Source organism: Arachis stenosperma, chromosome 1 (assembly GCF_014773155.1).
Source record: "Arachis stenosperma cultivar V10309 chromosome 1, arast.V10309.gnm1.PFL2, whole genome shotgun sequence".
Classification (NCBI taxonomy): domain Eukaryota; kingdom Viridiplantae; phylum Streptophyta; class Magnoliopsida; order Fabales; family Fabaceae; genus Arachis; species Arachis stenosperma.
In genome coordinates, this window is record NC_080377.1 from 52,471,998 (window position 1) to 52,486,492 (window position 14,495).

Genomic DNA, 14,495 nt, shown 5'->3' on the forward strand with positions numbered 1-14,495 from the left:
AAGCTTAGAGTGGATGTTCAGACCTTCAAACAAAAAGATGGTGAATTCCTCTATGAAGCTTGGGAAAGATACAAGCAGATGACCAAAAAGTGTCCTTCTGACATGTTTTCAGAGTGGACCATGATAGATATATTCTATTATGGTCTGTCTGAGTTCTCTAAGATGTCAGTGGACCATTCTGCAGGTGGATCCATTCACCTAAAGAAAACGCCTACAGAGACTCAAGAACTTATTGACATGGTTGCAAATAACCAGTTCATGTACACTTCTGAGAGGAATTACGTGAATAATGGGATGCCTCAGAGGAAGGGAGTTCTTGAAATTGATGCTCTGAATGCCATATTGGCTCAGAACAAAATGTTGACTCAGCAAGTCAACATGATTTCTCAAAATCTGAATGGATGACAAAATGCATCCAACAGTACTAAAGAGGCATCTTTTGAAGAAGAAGCTTATGATCCTGAAAACCCCGCAATGGCAGAGGTAAATTACATGGGTGAACCTTATGGAAACACCTATTCTAGTACTCTCCCAAGCAATACAGAAGAGAATCCAAAGAGAGAATGCAAGGCCATTGATATAGTCAATATGGCCGAATGCAAGGAGGAAGGGGAGGACGTGAATCCCAATGAGGAAGACCTCAAGGGACGTCTCCCAACCAAGAAGAAGTTCCCTATTGAGGACCCAAAGGAATCTGAGGCTCATATAGAGACCATAGAGATTCCATTAAACCTCCTTCTACCATTCATGAGCTCTGAAGACTATTCTTCCTCTGAAGAGGATGAAGATGTAACTGGAGAGCAAGTTGCTCAATATCTAGGAGCTGTCATGAAGCTGAATGCCAAGTTGTTTGGTAATGAGACTTGGGAAGGTGAACCTCCCTTGCTCATTGGTGAACTAAATACATGGCTTCAGCAAATTTTACCTCAAAAGAAACAAGATCCTGGCAAATTCTTAATACCCTGCACCATAGGCACCATGACCTTTGAAAAGGCTCTGTGTGACCTGGGGTCAAGCATAAATCTTATGCTACTCTCTGTAATGGAGAAGCTAGGGATCATTGAGGTACAGCCTGCCATATTTTCATTGCAAATGGCAGACAAGTCAGTAAGACAAGCTTATGGATTGGTAGAGGACGTGTTGGTAAAGGTTGAAGGCCTTTGCATCCCTGTTGATTTCATAATCTTAGACACTAGGAAGGAGGAGGATGAATGCATCATCCTTGGAAGACCCTTCCTAGCCACAGCAGGAGCTGTGATAGATGTTAACAGAGGAGAATTAGTCCTTCAATTGAATGGGGACTACCTTGTGTTTAAGACCCAAGGGTGTTCTTCTATAAACATGGAGAGGAAGCATGAAAAGCTTCTCTCAGTACAGAGTCAAACAAAGCCCCCACCATCAAACTCTAAGTTTGGTGTTGGGAGGCCACAGCCAAACTCTAAGTTTGGTGTTGAATTCCCACATCCAAACTCTAAGTTTGGTGTTGGGAGTCTACAACATTGACCTGATCACCTGTGAGGCTCCATGAGAGCCCACTGTCAAGCTAGTGACCTTAAAGAAGCGCTTATTGGGAGGCAACCCAATTTTTATTTATCTAATTTTATTTTTATTTTTATTGTTCTTTTATGTTTTATTAGGTTCATGATCATGTGGAGTCACAAAATAAATACTAAAATTAAAAACAGAATCAAAAATAGCAGAAGAAAAATCCCACCCTGGATGAAGGACTTACTGGCGTTTAAACGCCAGTAAAGAGCATCTAGCTGGCGTTCAATGCCAGAACAGAGCATGGATCTGGTGTTGAACGCCAGAAACAAGCAGTATCCTGGCGTTTAAACGCCAGGAATACACACTGAGGAAAGCTGGCGTTCAACGCCAGAAACATGCTGCAGATGGGCGTTGAACGCCCAGAATAAGCTTAGAGTTGGCGTTTAACGCCAGAAACAAACATCAATCTGGCGTTAAACGCCAGGATTGCATGCAGAGGGCATTTTATACGCCTCATTGGTGCAGGGATGTAAATTCTTGACACCTCAGGATCTGTGGACCCCACAGGATCATTCCAGGATCTGTGGACCCCACAGGATCCCCACCTATCTCAACTCACCTTCTCTCCTCTTCTTCACATTCATCCTCTCTTCCCCATAAACTCTCTTCCCCATAAACACTCTTCCCCAAAAACGCTTCACCAATCACCTCAATCTCTCTTTCCAATTACCCCCTTCACCACTCACATCCATCATCTCTTTCCCACCCAATCCTACCCATATGGCCGAAACATACACATCTCTCCCTCTCCTCCATATCTTCTTCTCCTTCCTTTCTTTCTTCTCTTGCTCGAGGGCGAGCAACATTCTAAGTTTGGTGTGGTAAAAGCATAGCTTTTTGTTTTTCCATAACCACCTATGGCACCTAAGACCGGAGAAACCTCTAGAAAAGGGAAAGGGAAGACAAAAGCCTCCACCTCTGAGTCATGGGAGATGGAGAGATTCATCTCTAAAGCCCATCAAGACCACTTCTATGATGTTGTGACCAAGAAGAAGGTGATCCCTGAGGTCCTGATGAGCGGATAATTTATACGCTTTTTGGCATTGTTTTTAGTATGTTTTTATTATGTTTTAGTTAGTTTTTATTATATTTTATTAGTTTTTAGTTAAAATTACTTTTCTGGACTTTACTATGAGTTCTTGTATTTTTCTATGATTTCAGGTATTTTCTGGCTGAAATTAAGGGACCTGAGCAAAAATCTGATTCAGAGGCTGAAAAGGACTGCAGATGCTGTTGGATTCTGACCTCCCTGCACTCGAAGTGGATTTTCTGGAGCTACAGAAGCCCAATTGGCGCGCTCTCAATTGCGTTGGAAAGTAGACATCATGGGCTTTCCAGCAATGTATAATAATCCATACTTTGCTCGAGATTTGATGGCCCAAACAGGCGTTCCAAGTCAGCTCAAGAATTCTGGCGTTTAACGCCGGAACTGGCACAAAAGCTGGCGTTTAACTCCAAGAAAAGTCTCTACACATAGAAGCTTCAATGCTCAGCCCAAGCACACACCAAGTGGGCCCGGAAGTGGATTTTTATGTCATTTACTCATCCTTGTAAACCCTAAGCTACTAGTTCTCTACAAATAGGACCTTTTACTATTGTATTCTCATCGGGGTAGCTATCTTTGAGTAGTCATATGCTATCCTAGATCATGGGGCTGGCCTCATGGCCACGCCTAGACCTTGTTCTTATGTATTTTCAATGGTGGAGTTTCTACACACCATAGATTAAGGTGTGGAGCTCTGCTGTACCTCGAGTATTAATGCAATTACTATTGTTCTTCTATTCAATTCAGCTTGTTCTTGTTCTAAGATATCACTTGTTCCTCAACTTGATGAATGTGATGATCTGTGACACTCATCATCATTCTCACCTATGAACGTGTGCCTAACAACCACCTCCGTTCTACCTTAGATTGAGTGGATATCTCTTGGATCCCTTAATCGGAATCTTCATGGTATAAGCTAGAATTGATGGCGGCATTCAAGAGAATCCGGAAGGTCTAAACCTTGTCTGTGGTATTCTAAGTAGGATTCAAGGATTGAATGACTATGACGAGCTTCAAACTCCTGAAGGCTGGGCATTAGTGACAGACGCAAAAGAATCACTGGATTCTATTCCAACCTGATTGAGAACCGACAGATGATTAGCCGTGTTGTGACAGAGAGCGTTGAACATTTTCACTGAGAGGACGGGACTGTAGCCATTGACAATGGTGATGCCCAACATACAGCTTACCATGGAAAGGAGTCAGAAGGATTGGATGAAGACAGTAGGAAAGCAGAGAGACGGAAGGGACAAAGCATCTCCATATGCTTATCTGAAATTATCACCAATGAATTACATAAGTATCTCTATCTTTATTTTATGCTTTATTCATAAATCATCCATAACCATCTGAATCTGCCTGACTGAGATTTACAAGGTGACCATAGCTTGCTTCATACCAACAATCTCCGTGGGATCGACCCTTACTCGCGTAAGGTTTATTACTTGGACGACCCAGTGCACTTGCTGGTTAGTTGTGCGAAGTTGTGATAAAGAGCTGAGATAGCAATTGAGCATACCATGTTGATGGCACCATTGATCACAATTTCGTGCACAAGGTCCCTTTCAAACTCAAGAAAAATGAGTATCCGGAGATCCGACATGAGATCCAAAGAAGAAGTTGGGAAGTTCTGACCAACCCCATTCAACAAGTCAGAATCTTAATGGTTCAAGAGTTCTATGCCAATGCATGGATCACTAGGAACCATGATCAAAGTGTGAACCCGAATCCAAAGAACTATCTTACAATGGTTCGGGGAAATTACTTAGATTTTAGTCTGAAAAATGTGAGATTGGCGTTCAACTTGCCGATGATGCAAGGAGATGCACGCCCCTACACTAGAAGGGTCAACTTTGATCAAAGGTTGGACAAAGTCCTTATGGACATATGTGTTGAAGGAGCTCAATAGAAAAAAGACTCCAAAGGCAAGCCGGTTCAATTAAGAAGACTAGACCTCAAGCCTGTGGCTAGAGGATGGTTGGAGTTCATCCAATGCTCCATCATCCCCACTAGCAACCGATCTGAAGTTACTGTGGATCGGGCCATCATGATCCATAGCATCATGATTGGAGAGGAAGTAGAAGTTCATGAAGTCATCTCTCTTGAATTCTACAAAATAGCCGAAAAGTCCTCCACCATGGCAAGGCTAGCTTTTCCTCATCTTATTTGCCATCTATGTTACTCAGCTGGAGTTATCATAGAAGAAGACATCCCCATTGAGGATGATAAGCCCATCACTAAGAAGAGGATGGAGCAAACAAGAGAGCCCACTCATGGATCCCAAGAGACGCATGAGAAATCTCATCACCAAGAAATCCTGGAAATGCCTCAAGGGATGCACTTTCCTCCCAACAATTATTGGGAACAACTCAATAACTCTCTAGAAGACTTGAGTTACAATATGGATCAATTAAGGGTGGAACATCAAGAACACTCCATCATTCTCCATGAAATTAGAGAAGATCAAAGAGCAATGAGGGAGGAGCAACAAAGGCAAGGAAGAGACATAGAAGAGCTCAAGGACATTATTGGTCCCTCAAGAAGAAGACGCCACTAAGGTGGACTCATTCCTTGTTCTATTTCTCTGTTTTTCAATTTTTTTAAAGCTTTATGTTATTTATGTTTTGTGTCTTTACTACATGATCATTAGTATTTAGTAACTATGTCTTAAGGCTATGAATAACTCCATGAATCCTTCACCTTTCTTAAATGAAAAAATGTTTTTAATACAAAAGAACAAGAAGTACATAAATTTCGAAATTATCCTTGAATTTAGTTTAATTATGTTGATGTGGTGACAATACTTTTTGTTTTCTGAATGAATGCTTGAACAGTGCATATTTTTTATCTTGTTGTTTATGAATGTTAAAATTGTTGGCTCTTAAAAGAATGATGAACAAAGAGAAATGCTATTGATAATCTGAAAAATCATGAAATTGATTCTTGAAGCAAGAAAAAGCAGTGAAAAAGCAAAAGCTTGCGAAAAAAAATTGGCGAAAAAAAATTTAGAAAGAAAAAGAAAAAGCAAGCAGAAAAAGCCAATAGCCCTTAAAACCAAAAGGCAAGGGTAAAAAGGATCCAAGGCTTTGAGCATCAATGGATAGGAGGGCCCAAGAAAATAAATCCAGGCCTAAGCGGCTAAATCAAGCTGTCCCTAACCATGTGCTTGTGGCATGCAGGTCCAAGTGAAAAGCTTGAGACTGAGTGGTTAAAGTCGTTATCCAAAGCAAAAAGAGTGTGCTTAAGAGCTCTGGACACCTCTAACTGGGGACTTTTGCAAAGCTGAGTCACAATCTGAAAGGGTTCACCCAGTCATGTGTCTCTGGCATTTATGTATCCGGTGGTAATACTGGAAAACAAAGTGCTTAGGGCCACGGCCAAGACTCATAAAAGTAGCTGTGTTCAAGAATCAACATACTTAACTAGGAGAATCAATAACACTATCTGAAATTCTAAGTTCCTATAGATGCCAATCATTTTAAACTTCAAAGGAAAAAGTGAGATGCCAAAACTGTTCAGAGGCAAAAAGCTATAAATCCCGCTCATATAATTAAGAACTAATATTCATTGATATTCTAAGATTTATAGTATATTCTCTTCTTTTTATCCTATTTGATTTTCAGTTGCTTGGGGACAAGCAACAATTTAAGTTTGGTGTTGTGATGAGCGGATAATTTATACGCTTTTTGGCATTGTTTTTAGGTAGTTTTTAGTAGGATCTAGCTACTTTTAGGGATGTTTTCATTAGTTTTATGCTAAATTCACATTTCTGGACTTTACTATGAGTTTATGTGATTTTCTATGATTTCAGGTAATTTCTAGCTGAAATTGAGGGACCTGAGCAAAACTCTGATAAAAGGCTGATAAAGGACTGCTGATGTTGTTGGATTCTGACCTCCCTGCACTCAAAGTAGATTTTCTAGAGCTACAGAACTCCAAATGGCGCGCTCTTAATGGCGTTGGAAAGTAGACATCCAGAGCTTTCCAGCAATAGATAATAGTCCATACTTTATTCGAGATTTGATGACGTAAACTGGCACTCAACGCCAGTTCCATGCTGCATTCTGGAGTTAAACGCCAGAAACACGTCACGAACCAGAGTTGAACGCCAAAAACACGTTACAACTTGGCGTTCAACTCCAAAAGAAGCCTCAGCTTGTGTAAAGATCAAGCTCAGCCCAAACACACACCAAGTGGGCCCTGGAAGTGGATTTATGCATCAATTACTTACTTCTGTAAACCTTAGTAGCTAGTCTAGTATAAATAGAACTTTTTACTATTGTATTTGACATCTTGGTTCCATATCTGGATTTTACACATCTTGGTTTTTGTTTTGGGGGCTGGCCATTCGGCCATGCCTGAACCTTGATCACTTATGTATTTTCAACGGTGGAGTTTCTACACACCATAGATTAAGGGTGTGGAGCTCTGTTGTACCTCGAGTTTCAATGCAATTACTACTATTTTCTATTCAATTCAGATTATTCCTGTTCTAAGATATTCGTTGCACTTCAACATGATGAATGTGATGATCCGTGACACTCATCATCATTCTCACCTATGAACGCGTGACTGACAACCACTTCCGTTCTACCTTAGACCGGGCGTATATCTCTTGGATTCCTTAATCAGAATCTTCGTGGTATAAGCTAGAATTGATGGTGGCATTCATGAGAATCTGGAAAGTCTAAACCTTGTCTGTGGTATTCCGAGTAGGATTCAGGGATTGAATGACTGTGACGAGCTTCAAACTTGCGATTGTTGGGCGTGATGACAAACGCAAAAGAATCAAGGGATTCTATTTCGACATGATCGAGAACTGACAGATGATTAGTCATGCTGTGACAGAGCATTTGGACCATTTTTACTGAGAGGATAGGATGTAGCCATTGACAACAGTGATGCCCTACATACAGCTTGCCATGGAAATGAGTAAGAAGGATTGGAAGAAGGCAGTAGGAAAGCAGAGATTCAAAAGGAGCACAGCATCTTCATACGCCTATCTGAAATTCTTACCATTAAATTACATAAGTATCTCTATTTTATTTTATGCTTTATTTATCATTAATTTCGAAAACTCCATAACCATATATTATCCGCCTAACTGAGAAATACAAGATGACCATAGCTTGCTTCATACCAACAATCTCCGTGGGATCGACCCTTACCCACGTAAGGTTTATTACTTGGACGACCCAGTGCACTTGCTGGTTAGTTGTGCGAGGTTGTGAAGAAAGTGTTGAATTATAAACGCGCATACCAAGTTGAATGCCATTATTAGAGATTACAATTTCGTGCACCAAAACCCCTATCCAAGAACTAAAGGAAGCCAAGGCTCACATAGAGACCATAGAGGTTCCTTTGCATGCACTTCTGCAGTGCATGAGTTCTGATGAATACTCATCCTCTGATAAGGATGAAAACACTAGAGAATAGCAAGTTGTTCAATACCTAGGAGCTCTCATGATGCTGAATGCCAAGTTATTTGGTACAAATACCTTGGAGGAAGAACCTCTATTGTTTTCCAAAGAACTCCTTGCTTTGGTTCAGCTGAAGCTACCTCAGAAGCTTCCAGATCCTGGACGCTTCCTGATCCCTTACACTATAAGCACCATGACATTTGAGAAGGCTCTGTGCGACCTAGGGTCAAGTATAAACCTCGTGCCACTCTCTGTAATGAAAAAGCTGGGAATCTAAGAGGCACAAGAAACAAGGATTAGCTTGCATAAGAACTGGATGGTGTTCAAAGTTTTGGACCCTCCATTACCCCCTGACAAGGGAGGCACTTGCCTAAAGGATTCAGCATCCAAGCCTCCTTCTTTGGATGAAACTAACTCAACCCCTCCTAAGACCAAACGTAAGTTTGGTTTTGAATGTACACTATCCACAAAGGAGGAAGGCCTCAAAAGGAAAATGCCTAGGGGCTGGAAAAAAAGAATATCCCTATTGAAGGGTTTTCACCATAGAAGATGGTGATATTCATTTATCTCATCATGGTATTCACCATGGAAGAGGGAAGTGGCAAAAGAGGACACCAGCATATTGCTGCAAGCCCAACCCTGCCTCAGGCAATGAAAAAGATCCTGTCTCTTGAGCGTATTAAGCTAATCCATGAGAGCACAGGAAGGAAGCTCCCAATAAGGAGTAAAGATTTATTCTATGACTATCTTCCTCCTTAAAAGGAGTTGTTTGTCAAGTTAATGACATTAAAGAAGCACTTGTTGGGAGGCAACCCAACCTTAATTAATTATTTTTATTTTCTTTAATTTTTTTATTTAAGTTATTTCTTTAGGTTCATAATCATGTGCAGCAGTCAGAACAGAGATAGAAATATTCAGCAGTGAAAATAGAACACTCTAGATGGAGTGTTGCTGGCGCTGAACGCTAGCGAGGGATCAAAGGCTGGGTGTTCAATGCGCAAAATGGTAGAAGACCTAGCGTTGAACGCCAGGAAGGAAGTCCCTCCTGGGCATTCAACGCCCTAAAGGAAAGAGACAACTGGCGTTGAATGCCAGCTATGGTGCACAAGCTGGGCGTTCAACGCCCATAAGGAAGGCAGGGAATTTCAATTCCCTAGCCTCTCAAAACAAGTAGGTCCCACATAAGCTCCAACTATGCCACCTTCTTCTACCCTATTCTTTCCTATTGTTCATATTTTCTCAAGGACGAGCAAAACTCTTAAGTTTGGTGTTACAAAAGCTTTGCTTTTTTACTTCTACCAGTCCTAAGTATGGCACCAAAGACTGGTGAAACCTCAAGGAAGAGGAAGGAAAAGGCATTTGTCCCATAAGAAGAGGATGGAGCAAACTAGAGATCATTCACATGAGCCTGTGAAGCCGTCTCAACAAAGACAAAGGAGTGACATTGAAGAGATCAAGCACTACATTGGATTCTCAAGGAGGAGTACTAGCCGCCACCATTAAAGGTGGATTCGTTCTCTTAATCTCCTTTTCTTATGTTAATTTTCTGCTTTCTTTTATGTTGTACTCTCTGCTCTCTTGTTCTTATTGCATGATCATTTGCATTGATGTTTTAAAGTTGTAAAATGTTCCATATATCTCTCACCTTGCTTAAAAGAAAATTTTAATTGAAAAAAATTCAGAGATGCATGAGTTTCAAGTTTATAATAAGAATAGTTCAATTATTTTGATGTGGTGGCATTGCTTTCATTTTCTGAATGTATGAATAAATAGTGCATATTTGAAGTTGAAATTTTAGAATGTTGGCTTTTGAAAGAATGGTGAAAAAGGAAAAGTGTTATTGGTAATCTAAAAAATCTAAAAAAAAATTATTCTTGAAGCAAGAAAAAACAGCAAAAAGAAAAAGAAAAAGCATGTTGCAGAAGAAAAAAAAATAATGCATGCGAAAAAGAAAGAAAAAAATGGAGAAAAAAATAAATAAAGAGAAAATCCATTACTGCCCAAAAATGTAGAAAATGGAGGGCAGATTGAAAAAGCCAATAACCCTTTAAACCAAAAGGCAAGGGTAAAAGGATCTAAGGCTTTGAGCATCAATGGATAAGAGGGCCTAAAAGAACAAAATCCTAGCCTAAGCAGCTCAACGAAGTCGTCCCTAACCATGTGCTTGTGGCGTGAAGGTGTCAAGTGAAAAGTTTGAGACTGAGCAGTTAAAGTCATGATCCAAAGCAAAAAGAGTGTGCTTAAGAACTCTGGACACCTCTATCTGGGGATTCTAGCAAAGCTGAATCACAATCTGAAAAGGTTCATCCAGTTAAAGTGTCTGTGGTATTTATGTATCCGGTGGTAATACTGGAAAACAAAGTGCTTAGGGTCATGGCCAAGACTATAAAGCTATGTTCAAGAATAAAAAAGAACTGAACTAGGAGAGTCAATAATACCATCTAGATTCTAAGTTCCTAGAGATGCCAACACTTCTAAGTTTCAATGGATAGTGAGATTCCAAAACTATTCAGAAGCAAAAAGCTACTAAGTCCCACTCATCTAATTGTAAATGAGCTTCATTGAGAACATCGAAATTTATTGTATCTTAATTTTATTTTTATCCTACTGTGTTTTTCTAGTTTCTTGGGGACAAGAAACAGTTTAAGTTTGGTGTTGTGATGAGCGGATATTTTATATGCTTTTTGGCATTATTTTCATATAGTTTTTACATGATTTATTTAGTTTTCATTAAGTTTTTATAGGTTTTAGTGTTAAATTCACATTGTTTGAATCCTACTTTGAATTTGTGTGCTTTTGTGCAATTTTAGGTATTTTCTGGCTGAAATTGAGGAGCTACAACAAAAGTTTGATTCAGAGACAAAGAAAGCACTGTAGATGCTTTCCGGATCTGACCTCCTTGCACTTGGAAGAGTTGTTTGGAGCTACAGAAGTCCAAATGGAGCATTCTTAATGGCTATGGAAATCTAACTTTCAGATATTTTCATAAATGTATAATAGTTCATACTTTGCTTCAGATTAAAAGGCCCAAAACCGGTATCCAACGCTAGCTTCCTGCCCGCTTCCAGGCGTCCACCACCCACAAGGCAGAGACCAGCATCCAAACACCCAGAGAGGACCTCCCTAGCCAGTGTTCAACGCTCTAGAGGCCTCGTAGCATGTGGATCTCATCAAAGCTCAGCCCAAACACTCACCAAGTGGGCCCTAGAAGTGAATTTTAGCATTAAAAAGCTTGTTTTACCCTTACTAGTCATTTGTTTAGTATTTAAGGGATATTTTACATGATCTTTTACATTGTATTTTCCTTTCAGTATGAGTTTCTAAACCTCCTAAGTTGAGGGGAGGAGCCCTGTTGAGTCCTATGAATTAATAAAAGCATTACTATTTCTCTTCGATCCGTGTTTGATAAATTTCTAAGATGTATACTCATTCTTCAACATGGTGAATAGGATGATCAGTAATAATCAACTCTGTTCATCATACTAAGACGAACGTGCCTGACAAACACCCGCGTCTACTTGGGTTCGTGGGAATACTTCAGTGGAAAGCATCGAACCGGCAGCTTGATTATACATCTCTTAGACGGCTAATCCACAACTTCGTTAGGGACTTCTCGAGACAGTAGTTCAGCCAATTTTTGGGGAGATTAGGGTCTTTGTGGTAGAGGCTAGAATCCAAAAATACAGCATTCTCTGATCCAGAAGATCCAACCTTGTCTATGGCGCTTTGAGTAGGATCATTAAGGAGAATGGACTGTACGAGCTTCACCCTCAAGCAGACTGGATCCACACTAACCCTGGGATTCAGATCCGGAGGAGTGTTGACGACCTCTCAATAAAGGTGTTGATCACATACAACCTGCCATTGAGGAGATCATTCACAATCAAAGAAGACTGTAATACCAGAGTTAATTCAGAAAGACAAAACAACTCCAATCCTTAACCATATTCCTATTACTGATTGCCCTTGCATCAATCCAACTCACAAATACAAATTATGAATATTTTCCTCTAATCTAACAACCTTCTGATTTGCCTGACTAAGACCTGCAAGATAACCATAGCTTTCTTCAAACCACAATCCTTGTGGGATCGACCCTGACTCGCTCAAGTATTACTTGGACGATCCAGTACACTTGATGGTACAGCTGTACGAAAGTATGGGGATTCGTGCGCTACTATGCTAATTGTTATACTTGTTACTTGCATTACTTGTACTCTAATTATATTTGCCTTTGTTTATCTGTTTGTCTGTGTGGTTTCATCAAAGATGGAGGACTGGAGGAAAGGCAGAGGATTTGTGGATTTTGATTAGGTTTTGACCAAGTTTAGAACCTTAGAGAGCTACCCCTGTTTATGGTGTTTGTTTTTGTTCCTTAAGTTTTATAATCTGAGTATCGGTGTTCTAGGATTGCCTCTGGCTTTCCCGGGGCCTTATTTATTATATATGTAGGCACCTTAACTATATTGAGAACCTCTGTTTCTCATCCCATACAATATTATTGTTTTTCAGATGCAAGCACCACTCTGTATTCTGGAAACTCTGATGAAGCGAAGAACTCTTGGGACTCAGGGGCGTATTTTATTTATATTTATATATGTATATATATTCTCCACCTCTTATTTTATGTTTGTCCCTCATAGAGGTTGACTTAGAGAAACAGGTTGTCATTTTTCTACTTTGGATCATTTTGGAATTCTCGTGTATATATATGTATATATGTTTATATGCTCTATCCAATTTTAAATTCGCGAGCCGGGTTAGGAGCCTTGCTATCTGTATCTTGAAACTCTCTTATCATACTTCATTATGTTAACGCTTACATGAGTGATGCGCTGTTCTACTTACGCTTTGTTTTAAACCTTCTTTAAAAAGGCTCCTAGATATAAATCTTTTTTTAACTATATTATATATATAATTTTACTTTTAGAGGTCGTAATACGTCACCAACTCTGTTTTATGACTTAAGCATAAGACTCTGTGTGGTAGGGTGTTGCATTGGACACTCAACTAAAAGAGAGCCTGAACTCTTGGGACAAGGTGGTCAATGGATTTCTGACCATGTTCTTCCTACCTCAGAAGCTGACTAAGCTAATAGTGGATGTTCAGACTTACAGGCAGAAAGATGGAGAGTCCCTCTATGAAGCCTAGGAGAGATACAAGCAGATGATCAGGAAGTGTCCCCCGGATATATTTTCAGAATGGACCAGGCTATAAATTTTCTATGATGGCCTCTCTGAGAAGGCTAAAATGTCTCTGGAAAACTCCGCATGAGGTTCCTTACACATGAAGAAGACGCCTGAAGAGGCTAATGAGCTCTTTGAGATGGTAGCTAACCAATATCTCTACTCTTCTTAAAGGAACCCAATGGCTCCTGTGAAGAAAGGAGTTATGGAGGTAGACAACTTAGATGTCATTCTAGCTCAGAACAAGAACATGTCACAGCAGATCAATATGATTTCTCAACACTTGAGTGGGATGCAAGTCTTAGCTATTAGTACTCAAGATGCATCTAATGACATGAGTGGAGGCTTCAACCATGGGGAGCATTATGGTTATGCTCAACCCACTCCTGAGCAAGTCAATTACATGGAAAATTCCTCCAAAAATTCCAATAATGATCCCTGTTCAAATACATTCAATCAGGGATAGAGGAATCATCCTAACCTTGGGTGGAAAGTGCAATCCCAAAGTTCTCAATAGAATTTCAACAACAACTCTCAGGGTGGTTTCAATCAGAACAAATTCCATAATTTCAACAACCGCCAATTTCAGACTTCTCAACAGTAGCAGGCGTCTGCTCAGCCCCAAAATACTCCTGACTTGGCCACTCTAGTCACATAACTTTCCAAGATCACTCATAGCTTTATGCAGGAGACTAAAGCTTCCATTCAGAACTTGGAGGTACAAGTGAGTCAACTAAGCAAGAGAATACCTAAGAGACTCCCTAACATTCTTCTTGGTGACACAGATGTAAACCCAATAGAAGAGTGTAAGGCCCTCATAATGGATAATGAATCCATACTGAAAAAGGAAGTGCAAGCTACTAAGGGGTCAAAGGAGAAAGAAGCTTCAAGAAAAGCTGAGCTTACATTGTCACATGTCCCACGCACGTAGGGAGCCTATTCAAGAGCCTGAAGCACCACAACCTCAGAAGCTCCAAAAGGAGACCAAGGACGAGCAGTTCTCTCAGTTTTTGGAAATCTTTAAAAACTACTAATCAATATTCCTTTTGTTTGAGATTTTGGAGAAAATGCCTCCCTATGTGGCACTCATGAAAGGCCTACTCTCTAAGAAGAAAGTCTTAAAGGGAGATGAAACAGTAGTGCTGACCAAGGAGTACAGTGGACTCATTCAAAGCATGCTACCAAAGAAGATGCTAGATCCTGGAGCTTCCAGATTCCTTGTACTATTGGAAACATCACTTTTGACAAAGTTTTTGTGATCTTGGCTCAAGTATCAATTTGATGCCATTGTTTGTG

General features: G+C 40.1%; 1 non-coding gene across 1 annotated transcript; it reads right to left on the bottom strand.

Moving 5' to 3' along the window:
- On the bottom strand, positions 1–104 carry LOC130948897 (small nucleolar RNA R71). Its single transcript, XR_009073291.1, has one exon. It is a non-coding gene; the product is annotated as a small nucleolar RNA R71 (small nucleolar RNA).
- Between the last annotated feature and the right edge of the window lie 14,391 nt (positions 105–14,495).